Source organism: Sardina pilchardus, chromosome 1, assembly GCF_963854185.1.
Source record: "Sardina pilchardus chromosome 1, fSarPil1.1, whole genome shotgun sequence".
NCBI lineage: Eukaryota > Metazoa > Chordata > Actinopteri > Clupeiformes > Clupeidae > Sardina > Sardina pilchardus.
The window spans coordinates 46,527,422-46,546,170 of NC_084994.1; positions in this window are offsets into that span (position 1 = coordinate 46,527,422).

Below are 18,749 nucleotides of genomic sequence, written 5' to 3' on the forward strand. Positions count from 1 at the left end.
GAGAGAGCATTGGCTGGCCATCAAGCCATTAGAATTCAGGGTCATTATCTCACCCGCAGCAGGCTGGATTAGACTGTTTCAATTCTCTGCAAATAGGCTTGAAGTAAAAACAGAAAAACAGAAAAAAACCCGTGCAATTTTCTCACTTCACTTTTTAGCCGTTTCTCAGTGGCTCGTGGCCACGTTCGCATGTTTGTAACGTGTGACGCAAAAGAACGTGCCCGTCCGTCCACCCACCCTATGGCCAGTGTTGGTGACCGACGTGATATATATACAGAAATGTTTCTTTATTGGGAGAACTGTGGACGTCAATTGACTGACGTCACTGTCCATAGGACCTGGTTGTGTGTGTGTGTGTGTGTGTGTGTGTGTGTGTGGGAGAGAGAGAGAGACAGAAAGGTTACATAGCTGACAGCAGGACAAAGAGTAAGCCTGAGCCTGATGATTTTTTCTCTTTTTTTCCCCTTTCATATCCCCCCGTGAACACCAGAGGAAATCACAAGACTTTGAAGCTTGTTGTTGCGGGAGAGGAAGACGTCTTTTTAAAGCGCCGTAACTTCAGAACACCTCCACGTTTCTCCCTGCGCTCCCCACATACACTGAGGTGGTGGTGGTGGTGGTGGTGCGGTGGGTGGGGATTGGTGGGGTGGGCGATATCGCCACACTGCCAGTTCTGGAGTCTCATCTACACATAATACGTGAGCAGCCCCTGTAAGAGGATAAGAATATACGCAGGCGCCATCAAAGGCTGGGATGGGGATGAGGAGCGAGGAGGAAGAGGTGGAGGAGCGAGGAGGTGGTGGGGGGTTATGATGGAGAGGTGTTGGGAGGAGGTGGGTGGGTGGTGGTGTGGTGTGGGGGGGAGATTTTTGAGAGATGAAAGCAGAGGATATTCTCTCGTTTCAGAGGATTCTGCTTCTGCTTCTTCCATCATCCGGCCTTGAAGTAACACTACACTGTTTTTTTTCCCCTCCTTCTCTCTCTCCCTCCCTCCCTCCCTCTTCCCTCTCTCTCTTTTTTTTGAGGCGGCAAAATATTATTTACGTCCCACACGGTGTTATGCAGTCTGTCACATCAGATTTTCTGCGGCGGCCCTGAGACACGTCCTCTCCTCCTTCCTCTGCCTCCGTTTGTCTGTTGGTGTAATTAAAGAAGCAACAGATCCCGTCCACAGCGACTTGTTTCATTGTCAGCTCAACTGGGCTCTCCGTCATCATCAAGGCCCTCGACGCACAGAGGAGATGATGTCTGGGGTGGAGCATAGCCAAGGTAGAGTATAGCCACACTTGGCAGATGTAGAACGAGCGACAGCCTCAATGTCCTTGCGATCTGGGATTTAATTAACAATTTGAGTGAGCGAGTCGTGTGTTTGTTTGTGTATGAATGAGTCAATGTGCGTCCTTGCATGTACAGTATGCATGTATGTATGTAGCCTATGTATGCATGTGTGTGTGTGTGTGTGTGTGTGTGTGTGTGTGTGAGTGTGTGTGTATGGGTTACAGTCACAATCACTGAATGACCCTTGATGATCCTTGATGATCAAACGTGGTCCAAATGGGCTCGCTAATCCACTGCGGTTCCTTTTGAAGCCTCTGTGCTCGCTCCTCTCCTCGAGCCACTGACCCCTGACCTGTGAAGGGTGAAGAGCGTGTCATTCAGCCAGAACAATACGGTCCGTTCTCTGCTCCAGCATCAGCGCGGACTGATGAGGTGACCTTGCCGCAGTCCTTGGCACACACAAGCATGTCGGCGCCCTCGAGCGACGCACAAAACCGTGTTAGCGGCGCGCTCTCCCTTGTCGAGCTTAATTACGGAACCCGAAGGAGTCGTAACCCAATTACGGGGTTAACGAAGGCCCAGGAGCTAGCTGATTCGTCTGTCAAGACACATCAGCGCCGATGCTCCAAAAAGTACCGCGTTCTTGTTTAAAGTTGCCTTTTTTTTCCTTAAAAAGTCTCACTTGGTTCTATACACACACATTTATACACACACACACACAGTCACGCTTACATGCAGGCAGACATGTTTACGCTCGCACTCTCACACACTTCATAAGCGTCTCCTCCACCACCTCCTCCATCTCCTCCTCCACACCCACCACCACCTCCTCCTTCTGCCACTAGGAGGTGAATGTGAAACTTTGATCATGTTCTTCTGCAGTATTGCCCTACCTAATCCATGACAAAAAACCTAATGTGATTTGGTGGTATCTCTGGAGGGCAGACAAAAATGGCTGACAGAAATTAATAGGTTTCTGGAGTGAGGAAGGAGGGGGAAAAAAACACAAAAATGCGATGGGGAAATATACAAAATTATCATTCCGATGGGATTTTCTGTCGTAATCAAGGTGGCGTCTCAGCCAACAGCAGCTACCAGGAAAATTCAAGGAACGTTTTGGAATCCGAGGGACATGTTGATGAGGGTTATGGCAGGGTTTGGGAGGGTTGCGATATAGGAGGCTCAGGCATATTGTTTGAAGACAGTGGTATATATTGACATCAGTGTGAGCTGGAGGGAAGATTGACACATCACATGTCTGGGAGAGACATCTTAGTCGGCAGCAGTTGCCAAGAAAAGGCATCTAGCATGTGTGTGTGTGAGTGTCTGTGCGTTAGAGAGAGAGAAAGAGAGAGAGAGAGAGAGAAAGGCATATAGCAAAATCTGAGCATGTGTGTCTGTGTGTGTGTGTGTCTGTCTGTGTGTTAGAGAGAGAGAGAGAGAGAGAGAGAGCGAAAGAGAGCGCTTGGAGGGTATCCCTTGAAGAGAGGAGTATATTTTCACATCAGCATGAAGAGGAAAAAAAGACAGGAAGGGAGAAGGGAGACATCTTGCTGCAGAGACCCATCACGTCAGAGGGACAGTGGCCAGCGAAGTGTTCCCCCGCCCTGAAACCTCTTGTGTTTGGTTCAGCTCCAGAGCTAACGGAGGCTGACCGTTTAAAAACGCCGTCCTCTCGCCTGTTTGAACTCAGCGTGCATGCTCGCGTCCAGCGCAGACTGTATACACGGACACTGGCGTGCCCACCACCGACATGGAGCCCTGTTTATTTTAGAATGCTATAGCTGCCCAGGAAACGTTAGGGCAACATTTCGCTTCCTAAAGTCCACAGAGAGATTACAAAGGACGTTTAAATCCAGAGGAAGGCACGAAGCGGTGTAATATATGGCAGCCATTCAGTGGAGTGCTGCTGTATCCATTTTCTGTACATTTTCCACACAGACTTTAGTTGAGTGCAAAGCACACTCGAGGCTTTACTGTTATCCGGAAGCATCTGACCCAAACATTTGTCACAAAATAAGTGGAAAGGTGCAGCTGCAACTGCAATTGGCACCTGTTTCCTGAGCACCTGTGCACTCCCTGACCACCACCACCCCACCCCCCTCCCCCCCGCCCCCTTCGCCTCTGGATGAGGATTGACTCCCTCACGACCTGTTTCCTTGGCACCGAGTGTGTTTTCGACGCTCAGAGGAGAAGATGACAAACGGCAAAAAGGAGGCTGCGGCGAAAGACAAAAGAGCGCACAGAGAGGAAGATGAAAAAAGAAGACAAAAGGAGGCTCGGGCCACTGGCCACTGGGCAGCCGTGCTTTTCAAAAAGCTTTCAGATACGCAACCGAGAGGTCACCTCCACTGACCAGCGTTCCGCTGCGATGCCTTATTGTTTGGGGAGGGGGGGGATTTGGATGTAAGGAGAGTAGGGGTCATAGAGGTCACACCTGACCACTGGCCTACCTTACAACCCCCCACCCAGCCTCCCTCCAACTCACATAGGCCTTTAGTCCAGAGCCCCTCTCCTCTCCTCTCCTCTCCTGCATGTGGCTGAAGGCAGCTGCCTTGGGTCTCCCTCCTGCCCTCCCCAGCTGCTCACACTTAGAGCTGCGCGTCTCCCTGCTCCCTCCATCTCCTCCTCCTCCTTCTTTCCTCTGTCATCTCCACCTCCCTCTACTCCTCCACCGCTCCCCCCCTTCTTCACCCTCCACTCCCGTTGCTGTTGTTGTTGTTGTTGTTGTGTTGCTGCTGCTGCTCTCATTCCTTTGAAACTTAAAAATATCCTCAGCGATTGTATTCAATGCATTACGTTGCCATGGTGATGGCATTGGAGAGATAAAAAGGTGGTGGTGGTGGTTGGGGTTGGTGGGGTGGAGGGAGAAGAAGAAGGAAGTAGGATGGTGGTGGTTGTGCTGTGGTGTGGTGTGGTGGAGAGCAGGAGTGGGGTGGAGTAGAGATCTGGCATCACTATCTGCAGAGCACAGTCCCCCCCCCACCCCACCCTTCCCAAAACCTGAAAACGCACAAACAAAAACAAGAATGATAACAAAAGAGGAAAACGAATAAATGACAGAAGAGAATCCTCCGTGCCGGTTACAAAAAGCTCCAAACTAAGTCTTTCCAGCATTTGTGTGTGTGTGTGTGTGTGTGTGTGTGTGTGTGTGTGTGGTGGTGGTGGTGGTGGTGGGGGGGGGGGCTTTAGCCTGGGGGGGCTAATGGGAGGACCATGAAAAGGGAAGACAACATGCTCCTCTGATGGGGGTAAGAGAGAGTGAGTGTGTGTGTGTGTGTGTGTGTTCAGTGCTCATCTGGTCCACAGATTGCCGTGTTTTGAGGAGAGGAGATTCTGGCGCTCTGCACCTCTGGCCTCTCGGCCATAAAGAACCCTTTGCGCTGGACCCGCCTCTTTATGGAGCGGCCTCCGCAGGACGGGCCGGCCGTCAGGGGTCGTTCCCGTCCATTAGGAGCGCGAGGAGGCCGCCTGCCCCGGGGTGGTCCCCCTTTAGGCCGCCGGGCTTTGGGGGGGGAGGGGGGTAAACAAGTGTAGGGGGCAAGGAGGGGTGTCATGCGTGTCAGGGGCAGAGTGGACAGCGCCTATCCAAACAGATCCACACTTCCATGTCACGGAGCACTCGAGTGGAGCCTGTCACGGTGTTTAACACTGCATGGAGAACGCGCACGCACACACACACAAGCACACACACACACACACACAAGCACACACACATACACACACACACTTACAAACATACATGCACACACACATGCGCACACACACACACACACATACACAAACACACACAGACACACACACGCTCACATGCGTGCACATACACACGCACACGCAGACAAATGAGTTTCAATCTGTGTTTGAACTCAGCAAGTCATGCAAATGCTGGGCTGATCTGAGGGCCTGAGCCCTGCCTGAATATACCTGTTTCACTTCCTGTGAGATAAAAGCAGCGCGAGTGACACTGAATCCAGGTCAGGAAAGTGGGTTGCCAGTTTTAGATTTCCCCTCACCTGAACATGCAGGCAGTCTGTCAGCCATCAAATATGAAGGATGTGTGTGTGTGTGTGTGTGTGTGTGTGTGTTTGTGTCATACGTTTTAAGCCTGTTTGGTATGTGAGTATAAGTATTTTGTATGCATGTGTGTGCACACATATAGTGGATTGACAGTGTGTACTGTATTTGTGCGTGTGTGTGTGTATGTGTGTGTGTGTATATGTGTGTGTGTGTGTGTGTGTGTGTGTGTGTGTGTGTGCGTGTGTGGAGTGTAAAGAGTGCTGTGTATCTCTTACAGCAAAGACAGGCTGCTGTATGCCTTACGCTATGACTCGGAGACAGGTGTGATCAGATTCCAGAATGTTCCGTGTGAGCGTTCCCCCTCCCTCCCCTCCCTCCCTCTGCCATCCCGCACTGCCACCCCCCCATGGGTTCCACTCCGCAGCTGAAGGCATCACGGGGGTCTGCGTGTAAACACGACTGACACGCACCCCCCCACACACACACCTGCCACAGGATGATGTCATGAGCGGGGCGTCCTGCTCCGTTCCTTATCGCCCGCCCGCGTCGCCTCACGTCACCGCGCCGTGACGGCTACACAGACGAACAACGAGAAAAAATGCGGTGTTTAATTAATTGCTTTGCATGAGGGGAGTCTTTTTTTTTTTCATATGTTCAGACAGCTGATAAGACAAGGAGAGAGAGAAGAGAAAGAGAGAGAGAGAGAGTGAGAGAAAGAGAGAGAGAGAGAGTGAGAGAAAGAGAGAGAGAGACACTGGGGATGGGAGGAGCAGTGGGGGAGAAGGGGGAGAGCAGGTGATGGAACACAAAGGGTGGAAGTGGGGAGGATGTGTGGCACACTTGTGTTTGCATGTCTTTGGAGGTACGTCTCTGTTGCACATGTGTTTTGTGCGTCTTCAGAGCCACACAGTCTTTGTACTTGTTTTGGTGTGCTTGTTTTGGCGGTACTGTCTGTACGTCTTCTCCTAGTCGGCGCTCAGTGCCGCGTGGCGGGCGTGTCCTCGAAAGCACCTTGGCGAGGCCGTCTCTGGTGGGAGCACACACACGTGCAGATGGACCGGGCGGCTCCGAGGAAGCCGGGTGGGTTTCATGTCCCCTCTCTCTCTCTCTCTAATTGCCTCTTGTGCGAGAGGAGGAGGAGGAGAGGGAAGAGAAATAAACTAGCAAGAAGGATGGAGGTGCACCGCAGGGAAGGTAGCAGGCTTTTACAACACCGCTAAAGGCTCAAACCACACACACACACACATAAACATATGTGCATGCACACACACATACTGTAATACACACACGTACGCTGATACATGTACACACACAAACTCAGGTGGTCCCAGGCTGCGTAATGGCAAATGGGAATTTGATACCTGGAGCTCTTTGTGCACGGAGTGTGAGGAACGCTGTTAATGTCCAGACGACGACCACATGAACCCCCCCACCACCTCGTCTGTGTTTTATTCTCGTAATTTATCCTCCCCCCAACGCTTCCCTCTATCTCTCTCTCTCTCTCTCTCCCTCCATCCTCATGCCTCCCTCGCTCCACAGTGGGCTCAGACACCGGGGCAATCAGCTGCACAATCTGATCTTTTTTTTATATTTTCTCTCCATCCCTCTCTCTCTCTCTCCCTCTGTCCTCGGCAATCCCTTCAAACAAGCTTGTTTAATGAAAATACATTCCTGAGTTTCATGGACTTAATGGATTTTCTCCTCGCCTCCTCGAGGATTTGGGCTGGTGCTGGTGACGGCGGTAGCGGGGGGGTGGTGGTGGGGGGGGAGCTCCGGCGGGCAACGTTTTTCGCCGAGAAGTGCTGACGCCAGAGGAGACAGCGTTTTCCAGGGGCGGCCTTCAAGGAACGAGAGACGGGGCCGCGCGCATCGGCAGCGGCAGATTACCGGCTCTCCTCTCCCGGTTACCCAATCCGGCGCTCCGAAAAACATCCCCGGGATCCTCTATTCAAATACTGGAGTAAATCGCTCCCTATTTATAGGTGCGACGGCCTCGCGAGGAGAGGAAAAAATAAATAATAAAAAAAACCGGCATTGACCCAGTGTGTTTGTATGCTCGAGCGAGGATCGGGGCTTATCCATGACATGCTAGGGTTCACAAAAGTGATAAACGCGCCCATTGTTAAGCTCTCGTGGTGTGGCTTGTCAGTGCTACTCCAAGCATTTTTCCGACTCAGAAAAAGATATGTTTGGATATTATGTTAGCAGCGAGCCTGAGGGGGGTGGCGGTGGGGGGGGGGGGGGGGGGTGTAAGGAGGGTGGGGGGGATGGATGGAAGCAGAGAGGGAAAGAAAGTAAAGTAGCGAAGGGTGCAGTTTGCCAGAAGGAGGAACATTTTAAATCTGTGTGGATATGAATAGACGGTATTGTCGGAGGCCTAAACAAGTGCACTCCCACGGCGGCGCGACATTCCAGCGTGGTTGCATTTCCATATCGGCCGCGGCCTCCTCTGATTCGCCACGCACCGCTCCCGCCAAACAAAGCGCCGTCAGTACCGCGCCGCGCCGCCGCGGCGACGACAACAGACGCACTTCAAAAAAAAGAAAAAGAGCCACTCCAAGCTCGAGAGGACGGGCAGCGCGAAACGAACCGACGAACAAACAAACGAACGAGAGCCCGAAACACGGGGCCCTGGCACCTCTGCGGCTGACAAACCGCACGCGGCATTTTTCAGGGTCTGGTGATATGAAGAGTGACAGGGGCAAGAGCAACAGCGACATGTTTGTCCAAACCGCAGAGGCCCCGGCGGCTGCCAAGGCAAACCCCGGCGCTGTTCCCCCTGCAACCTGCCAAAGCCCCGCGCTGCACTCCAAACGCCGCGCCGACTTGTGCAAACAATCAGCCCCACCAACAGCTATAAACTTCTAACGCCACAGGAAGGAGGGCTTTGACACTCATTCTCCCTCTTTCTCTTGTTCTCTTTCTCTCTCTTTCCCTCTCTTTCTCCCTGGTTCTCTCGCTCTCTTTTCCTTCTCTTTCTCTCTTGTTCTCTTGTCTCTTTTTTTCTATTCCTGTCCTCTCCAAGAAATGTGAAAATGCCACACTTGGCCTCGATGAGGCTGAATTGAATTTCCAGGGAACCCAAACGTGTCCCTGGGTCAGTTGTGGAGCTCACTGGTAAGAATGAGTCCTTATGAGTGGGAGAAAAAAAACCTCCCTCATGTCAGGGCAAATGACTAGAACCAGAACAGGGGGGAAAAACAACCTTGTCACAGAGTGTTAGCATGGCACAGAGTCCATTTCCGGAGTCCATGTCACTAATATAATGATGATGGTGCTGCAATAAAAGTGATTAGTAATAGGTAATTGAGGCCAGTTAGTCACCTTTGGGCTGCCCCTTTTGTTGGGCCCTGGAGACCCCACGCGTCCTCCCCCATCTGGCGGTTTATTCCTCCACTCCCTCCCTCCGTCGTCTCTCCATCGTCCTCTCTCCATCGTCCTCCTCCGCCATCCGGTTCCGTCGTGTAACCGCCAGCCTCCTCCAGCCCTGTGATGTTCTCTTAGAAAAACACAAGCGGCCCAAAGAGGGGAAACACATCAGCCAGTCAGATGAGTCATAGGTGCGAGACAACACCATCAAATAGAAAACATTCTGAGTCACGTCCAACTGGCGTGGACCACTGACGCTATTTCAATCTTAATCGTTACTGCGGCGGGGTTTGGGCAGAGACGGCCGGTCGCCGTCGAGGGTCAGCCTCCCCGGTCCCTCCGAGACAGCACAAGAGCACTGGTCAGGCAGATGACCCCGGGGAGAGCAGAGGTGAATCTCCTCGGTGGTGAATCCGCCGACTCTCGGACGGTGGGGGGAGGGGCGCTTTGCCGCGGAAGCTTTGATGCCTTGCCGGCAAAAAACCCCCCAAAAACGAGCCAAAAAAACGTTCGAGTTTCGTCGTCCAAGTACGAGAACTGGATAAGCGGTCGTTGCGTGTTTCATATTTCCAAAAAAGAAACCACACACAAGAGCCAGATAAACTGCCAGGAACCCTTGATTATTCTCCGCCTGTGGCTCGCTTAGATGCAGATGCATTGAAGAGGGTGGGAGGGGAGGGGGGGGGGGGGGGGGGGCAAACGAATAGAAAAAGAGGAGGAGGAGGAGGAGGAAACAAAAAAGCCCCCATGATGACCATTATTAAACTGCATATTTTATAACCCCCCCCACCCCACCCCCCCTTCCATTAGAGAGGCAACTGGCAGTTGTGCGCTCCGCTGGCCGTCCGAGGGCTGAGGGACCGTGACCCCAGCGCTTGACCCTTGCCGGGCTCTGCGCTTTTCCAGCGCGGGCCGGACCGGACCGGAGGCCTGGAAGGAGCGCTTTGATCCTCCGGCCAGCTGCATAAGTAAAACCACACTACATTTTAGGAATGTAAATAATAGAAAGTGCTTTTGTGAAAAATTCATTGGATGCTCCGCCGCGCCACATAATTATTTAGAGAGCGTATGTAAATACCTCTTACGATGATGGAGGAATGCGTGCGATTTCCTCTTCAAAAGTCAACCCAGTCATTTTGCCTGCGCAGATAGGACAGCGAGCGGCGGGAGTGGACAACTATAGAAACGGCGTTCTGCAGTGAACCGCGACGGGAGAGAGAGAGAGACGCAGCCTTTCAAGTGAGTCGTGGGTGAGTCCGGAGACTCCACACTCCACAAGGCAGCTTTTCATTCTATTACGGAATAATACTCCTGCGGTACGCCCGCACCACTCCCGCTGCTCCTGTGTCCATGTTCAGTACGTGGACAGGTACAGCACTCTATAGGTTTTCTATAGGTGCTATAGATTTATATAGAGATAGATGCTTCTATATAAGAAGTGGAAGAACATCTAAGTAAATGCACACACACAAGTCCTAGATAACGCCATGTGCAGAGAACACATACTAAGGTACTTTTTTACACACACACACACACACACACACACACACACACACACACACACACACACACACATCTACATATAGTAGTTGTTAATGGAAAGTGCCCCTGTGGTGGCAGGCTGGATGTGGTTGGGATGGCTTGAGCCATGCCTGGATGTGGCTGCTGCTGGGCCTTGAACAGTGGGTCCATCTGCTGTGTGTGTGTGTGTGTGTGTGTGTGTGTGTGTCCGCAGCCTTCAGATGGCCCTGCTGCCTGTGTCAGTCCCCCGGGAGACATGCGGGATGAAAAGGCACGAGAGAGAGAGAGAGAGAGAGAGAGAGAGAGAGAGAGAGAGAGTGTGTGTGGTGGGGTGGTGCATGAAAGGATCACACAGAGATTGTCCTCAGCTACTGGCACCAGGGGGAGATCACCAGATCTCACACACACACACACACACACACACTACAAATCACAACCACCCCGTTCCTTTAAAGCCAGTGGGCCTTGATATCATGTAGAGGAGGGGGGTGGGGGTGGCGGTGGGGGGGGTTGTATATTGAATCTGGCGTCACAGATAAGGTTTTTATCGTCTTGTTCTTTCTGATATGGCATTCAGAGAGAGAGAGAGAGAGAGAAAGATACAGAGAGAGAGAGAGAGAGATGGAGTTTTCTCCTGATGGATTGGCTCCAGCGCACCATTCCCAGGCACGTATAATTATAGCATCCATGCCCCGTTAGAGTGGACATGGTCAAACGTGCATCATTACATGCCATATAATGTTATTACAGCCAAATAGAATAGCGCTGTCAGTACGGATCTGCTACGCCACAAACTCACTGACCATTGTATTCCCTTTTTTAATAGGCTTGTTTTGTGTGTCTGTCTCTGTGTGACTGTGTGTGTGTGTGTGTGTGTGTGTGTGTGTGTGTGAGAGAGAGAGAGAGAGACTGTGTATGTGTGTGTGTGTGTGTGTGTGTGTGTGTGTGTGTGTGTGTGTGTGTACATACACTTTGAACATGTGTTTTTCTGTACGCCTGGGTTTGTATATGCGAGCGGAGCTGGTCTGCAGCTTAAAGGCGCCCAGATGGTAGATCTGAGCCTCTCGGCTCGCCCCAGCAGATCTGTTTCATCTGAGCCTCATTGTCCTTGGAGATGGATACCCACACGTCTCTCCAACCATCAAACTGACACGCAGGGAGCAGCAGCCTCTCCTCCCACCCGCACAAATGGCATGTCAGTTATAATTATCATGGATTGGGCATGAGATCACCTCCGCGTTCGCGTGATGCACAGTGAAACACAAACAAACCTATTAAATCTATTTCAACTCGACAATAGCAATAAAATGCATGATGATGACAACAGAAATCATTTTTTTTTGCTCGAGTCTATAAATCAGCGAGGGGTGTAAAAAACGAAGGACTTTCCTGGCTACTTTCTTTCTTCATGCTATTCCATTGTGTTCCGTGCACATCAGGTACCGCTCTGTGGAATACTTTGCTCTCTCTTGTGTGCTGTCCATGGCCACCGTGGGGCTGTTGTATACACACACAGAGTCCTTCACATCTCTGCCAAGAGACTAGCTCAAGCAGCAGTCCAGAAGCATCTGTAGTGCATAGAGGGGTGTGTGTGTGTGTGTGTGTGTGTGTGTGTGTGTGTGTGTGTGTGTTTGTGTGTGCGCGCGGGGGGTGGGAGTGCTAGGTTATAAAGTGGTATGGTGTGTGTGTGTGTGCGGGGGGTGGGAGTGCTAGGTTATAGAGTGGTATGGTGTGTGTATGTGTCTTTGTGTGCGTGTGAGGTGGTAGTGCTAGGTTATCAAGTGGTATGGTGTGTATGTGTTTGTGTGGGGTGGGAGTGCTAGGTCATCAAGTGGTATGATGTATGTGTGTGTGAGGTAGTAGTGCTAGGTTATAGAGTGGTATGGTGTGTGTGTTTATGTATTTATGTGTGTGGGATGGGAATGCTACAGTAGGTTATCAAGTGGTATGGTGTGTGTGTGTGTGTGTGTGGGGTGGGAGTGCTAGGTTATAGCGTGCCATGGTGTGTGTGTGTGTGTGTGTGTATTTGTATGTGTGGGGTGGGAGTGCTAGGTTATAGAGTGGCATGGTGTGTGTGTGTGTGTATTTGTGTGTGGGGTGGGAGTGCTAGGTTATAGAGTGGCATGGTCTGTGTGTGTGTGTGTATGTGTGTGTGTGTGTGTGTGTGTGTGTATTTATGTGTGGGGTGGGAGTGCTAGGTTAGGCAGTCGGCCACATGCCTGGCTCCCATATAAAATCCACCTCCAGAAAGCCACGTCATCTCGGTGAGGCTCTCCCTGCAGCAGCGAGAGGGAGTGTGTGCGAAAGGGAGACCCATTTCCTGTGCACTCGGTGCCATGCGTGAATACCCCTGTTCTAACCTCCCTGGGAAGTCCGGCGCGAGTCACATTCCGACAGTTTTAAACGTCTTTTCTCCCTCATCCCTAACGGATGCTTCCACGTGGGTCCGCAGTCGGAGATGTAAGGGTTCCTGACCTGAACCTGAGCTACCTCCTCGGGGCCCCTGGAATGCCGAGGGAGTCGGGACAGTTTCACGACACAATTACGAGAGCGGAGAGAGAGAGGACACGAACAGGAACACCTCGAGAGCCCCAAGGAGAGGTGCTTCACCTTCCCACGGTTTCCCTACCATGAAGGTTAACGTTTTTTGTTTTTGCGGATTTCCCCCATCAAGGTGCGTCGCACATTCTCCCCTTCCTAAGTGTCCTCGCCCTCATCTTGCCCTCTCTCTCTCCCTCTCTCTCTCTCCCTCTCTCCCTCTCCCTTCTTTCCAGGAGCAGGACGAGAGGAGAGGAGAGGAGTGGAGTCATCGGGTTTGACCTTGAGTCTGAAGCCAGGAGGGAGGGAAAGAGTGAGGGATAATCCCCCCGAGGTTTATTTTCCCGTTGCAAACGGAGGGTTAGAGAGAAAAAGAGCGAGAAAGAGAGAAAGAGCGAGAGAGAGAGAGCGAGAGAGTGGAGATGGAGTGAGTTCTCCACCTCCGGTTGTTTCCTGGAAGGCATTAGCCCCGCGGGCCCCTGCAGCACCTCGCTCAGCTCTTTTCTGCCTCCTATCAGCCCTCCAGATCTGCCGTCCCTGACCGCCCGCCGCCCGCCCACCTCCGCTCCCCTAACACCCCCAGATTACGCCGCCACAGCCACAGCCACAGCCGCCGCTACATTATTCAACGGGGTGCGGAGGTGGGGGGGGGGGGCAGGACGACGACTCCATGTTCTTGGAGAGAACACGCATGCTTATGTGTGTGTGTGTGTGTGTGTCGTGTGTGTGTGTGTGTGTGTCGTGTGCGTGCGTGTGTGTGTGTGCGTCAGATGGAGGGCTGGGTGATTGCATGCGCCCAGTGATAGTGATGTAAGCTGTCATAGCGCGGGGAGCATCTCTCATGGACGGTTTGCAGTGTGTAAATGAGAAGTGGATCAAACGCATGCAGAGCCGCTGGGATGGAGGGAGGGAGAGGGAGAGAGAGGGGGAGAGAGAGGGAGAGAAAAGATAAAGGGTCTTAATCATAATTTACACTTATGATTCAGGGGGCACAAATACATTTCTCAAACCCACACTACTCATTGCACTTTGCATTTTACTCGCTGCCTAATGTTATGTGGCCAAGAAAGACATACTTCACAGAGTGGGTTTGAATTGGGCAGGGATGGTGGGGTTTGGGGGTGGGGTTGGTGGGGTTAATAAATGAAAAAAAAGAGAGAAAAAAGATAGAAAGAAAAAAAAAAAACACAGCCTGGCGCCTCCAACTTGCATGTCCTGCAGTGACGTGTAGATGGAATACAAATCAGTGGGAGGGGAGCTCTCTCTCTCTCTCTCCCTCTCTCTCTCCCTCTTTCTCTGTATCTCTCTCTCTCAACCCCGGTCTGTGGCGCAGCACTCATTGCCAATGCAAGAACTGTAGCGCAATCAGAGGTCCCCAGCGGATAAAAGGGAGCTGCGCAACTCACTACTGCGCTAGCACACTCGCTCGCTGAATATTTGCTAATGCCACATTTGCAAGTCTTCATGAACACAGAAAGACACACAGAGAGAGAGAGAAAGAGAGAGCAGAGGGGAGAGATGGAAGAGAGGAGAAAGAGAGAGCAGAGGGGAAGAGATGGAAGAGAGGAAAGAGAGAGAGAGCAAAGGGGGTTGGGTGAGGGGATGAGGTGTGTGTGTGTGTGTGGGAGGGGGGGGAGTGTTGATGAGGGGGAAGAGATCTTGTATTTGGTCAAAAAATTATGATTTTGCCTTTGGTGTGTGGAACCTCCATCTGAATCACTTTGTACTGGTGAACTGATGGAGAGGATGGCTGGGAATGGGGCGAGCGCTGGCGTTTCATCATGATTCCCCATCTGGTATCAAGACTATGGGCTGCTGGGGCCTCCTCCTCCTCCTCCTTTTAAGTCTCTCAAGCTTGGATTTCACCTCCACTCATTCCCCAATGCAGCTGTGTGGAAAAACAACATGCGAGCGCGCACGCACACACACATATGTGTTCTGTGCACACGTACACGTACAAACACACACACACACACACACACATACACAAACACACACAAATAGACTTCCACGCTCCCCTTTTACTCCCCATACCCTCATAATCATGACAACACGTCCAAAAAAAGACGGAGGCGGCCCTATTTCAGGCTTGAAAGCGGCCGATGTAATTAAAAACAATGGGCATGAGAGCATGAGAAAGGGCTCCTCCATCCCCAGCTGACGGGCCGAGGGGGGGGGGCGCGCGAACGGTGGCCTGCAGCCCAGACAGATGCTCAGGCTCTCGGAGAGGTCAGCGCGCTGGGGCAGGGGCCGGGGAGACCACTGCTGTGCCTTCCTCCAGCTGGCAAACACGCACCCCTGGCCCCAGGTCTGGGAGCGCTGCGGCATGGTGCAAAATCATCCATTGATCCACTCGTTCGTCAGCTCTTTCTATCCATCCATCCATCCATCCATCCATCCATCCATCCGTCAATCAATTTATCTATTCAGCCATCCAGTTAGTGAGTCATTGGGTGCGTCACTAATGGTAATTAACACGAGTCTTATTCTCAGTTTGAGCAGGGTCATTAGTTGACTGTTAAGGGGAGAACAGATGGTTGGGTTTAGTGTTGAGGATACTAGTGTTGGAGCACATCAAGTACTTCTGACAGTTATTTGGAAGGCGAGATTGGATTTCCATTCCGTCTGGCATGGCTATTGAAACAATAACTCAGTATGACCTGACTTTTTCAGAACATGTTTGTAAACATGGAAATTAAAATCACCGTCCGACTTAAACAGATACAGAAACCTCCTGTAGTCCTAAATTTGTATTATTATTTCATATCTCTATAAAAGACGCAAGACGTGTATCATTTTTAGGTGCATAAATAAACTCTGTCCGCACAGGTAGAGAAAACGGCACTACTTTTTTACTTAGATGACTTAAAATAGTAGAAATAAAACATTAATAAAAAATAAGAAATTCAGAGCCCACAACAAATATTCACAAGTGCTTGATCAGATAGTTTGGCCACTAGCCTGTAAGTCCAGAGCTCAGTGTCTGGGTGTGAGGATGGTTAAGTCTCCATCACCTCGACTAAAGTTCATGCTATTAGGTAGAGGTGGATCTCAACAAATACTCAAGTCAAGACCATTCACTATAAAGACTTTGGACAAAACATTATTTGTCCAATCAGTGGAACCAAGAGCCGAAACATGTTGAAGGGAAAAGTATACTGTTCCGTACAACAAAGTATTAACATGAGAATAACACATCAATGACTGTATTTCAAATGCTCAGGTCAGATATTCATAAATGTGTAAAATATATTTGAATATGTTTAATGATTGATGACCTTGAAATATATGACCTATCTCCTGAATAATGACTCCTGGCAGGGACTTCAAGTCGAGAGGAGTAAGTTTTATTGGCCTGGCGCTGAGGTCTCAGAGATTAACATATCACTAAGAATATTATAGACACGAGAGAAACTCCAACCACATCCATCTTTTTGATGAAGAATTAACAAAACGAAGGAGACAGACACAATGATCCCCCCTCACAGCTGACATTGATTCAAAAGGAAAAGTAGATTTGGTCTATTAGAGAAGACATCTGCAGTTTTGTCACAAATGACTGGATATATGCTCCAGTCAGAAACGAGACAGGCTCTTTCTAAGCTGAGACCTCTTAATTAGTATCTTGGGAAGAAAGCTCTTTGGTAGTTTGACAGCATTGTCATTTTAGCAATCCTAGTGGCAGAAAAAAAGAGACTGCTGCTTAATCTTTCATAGTTTCTCTTCTGAACCATCAGAGACGGCCTTGATGTGGACAGAGAAGATAAGAAGGTCTTTCATATGAATAAAAATAATAAATGAAACCTTTCACGGTATGTTCGTGGCACTTCATACAAAACCCTAAATCCAATCCTGCTATTCAGATGCTACTGTGAGCGAAACATCAGCTTGCTCTCACTTGGACCTCCATAGGGTGTCCACCTGCAAATGAAGTAATGAGAGACTGTCCTCTCTGTAATTAGAGCCGGCTCTGTGAGGTCCACCCAGGCAATAATCATCTCTAGCTGCTCAATTAAGGCAAATATTTCAAGCTAGTTCTGGCATTCGTGTGGGTACGAGTAGTCAGATAGCTTCCCTTATCTCTGTTCCTGCTTTGTGTGCTGCAAGAAAATTCCTCCAGGCAACTACTGCAATCAGCATAACTGGCAGCGTTTATTACACCCAATCAATTTTTACTTTGCTTAATTAGCCGGGTTTTTTTTGTTAGCCATAAATGAAAGATCTTGCACCAAAAAAAAAAAAGAAAAAGGGCTAGGCAGTGACTGACACTAAAAGACTTTTAGTGTGGCGTAGTTAAGGGGAAAGGAGCACATCCTATTCCACCTCCATCTAAACACTCTGGCTTTGAATCCTCCAGGCTACGTCTGGCTGGTGGCATCTCCTCATCGCCAGGTTAAAGAGTCCACTCTCCCTGGACACCACTAATGACAGGCCTTGACGCCCGAGAGCTCTGGGCGGGGAGAACGGTTCCGTATCATTGGTCCGACATCCCATAAGTCCGACATCTCATTAGTCCGAAAATGAACCATTGACCAGAGATCCCATTAGTCCGACATCCCATTGGTCCGAAAAAAAGAAGCCCATTGGTCCGACATCTCATTAGTCCGACCATACAATACATTAACAAATCCAGACTTTGGTCTATTTCCTAAAAACTCCGTCTACCACTGTTTACAGTTAGAGTGATGTGACGCTATTTGTAGTATGATTTCAATAGCAGGGACATAGGCTAGTGGATGGGTGCGTGACTGTCATGCAGGTGACCCAGGCTCACATCCCGCGATGAACTTCATCTAGCATGAGATGTGTTTTATATTTTTGCAAACGAACATCGAAGCAAACGTGTTTCAGTCGTATAAACTTTCATACGACAAAACCACAAATTAGCCTATTCCAACATAGCTAAACGTAGGCCCTATGGGACAATGAACTCTTACCTTTATGTTCTAGGCTACAAGTTATCCACAGTTAGTCCACAGTTATTTCCATCGTGCGTTCTTCTCGATATGAGCTAGAAATAGAGCCTTGCCATATTCTTCTATCGCACAGGTCTGACTAAATTCAAAGTTTCACTCCAGAAACTCGTTTTAATTTGTGCATTCCTGGCTTCCCAAAATGTCGCACAACACACTGCCACATTGGTTTAGGTGCCATTTCTTAAATATTACATTGTTTAATTGCATATAATAACTCTGTTCTCATGTAATATCATTATATGTAGCCTACTTATTTCTATGTATTTTTTTATATGCACGCGCACCCGCACACCTTACCCGAATGCGCTATGATGGGGGCGGTCTGAAGAGGGTAGCAAGTGCGTGTGAGATTTTGAATCTGTGGCGCCAGTAGGCCTAGCCTACTCAGTGCTGCGGCAACGAGTGTTTGTAAATGTTTTCCTTCGAGTTTGAAACTAACAACAATACCGAGGAAACGTACTTTCACATTAGGTAAACGCTGTGCGCAGTTTGGACCGTTGCGTTACCAAACAGAGGACGCACGAAGAGAAAAAGCCTTCGGGGACTGCTGGTGCATTCACCAGATTTGGTGAGATCGATTGCTTTTCTGTGTTTTCATATTGCTTGGTCTAGCAGAGAGACAGCAATCGCATTTTCCCTTTTTTCTGACCATTATATTTTTTGATTGCTGCGGGACGTTTTGTCGGCAGCGGCCCTTTTAGTTTTCCTGGATTGGATTATTGACTCTTGTGCGCGGTCCTGGCAAAATACAGGACATCTTTCGTTTAGTTTGGACTTGTAGGTTTATTTTCGGGACTGAATGAAAGGGGGAATTGCAACGCTTGGGATTGTTTGGGACATTTAATTGTGTGTGAATATAAAGCGCCGCTGTGCACGACATGGGCCACGTTGTAGCCTACTCATTCTCAGAATTATCTGTTTATTGCCATTCATATTTAGTCATTCAAAAAAACCCTTCTGCGTTTAATTAACACAGCCGAAGGTAAACGGTTGATTGTTACAACAGGCTAGCACATTTCCACCTGTTGTTAGACACACAATGCTGCAAAA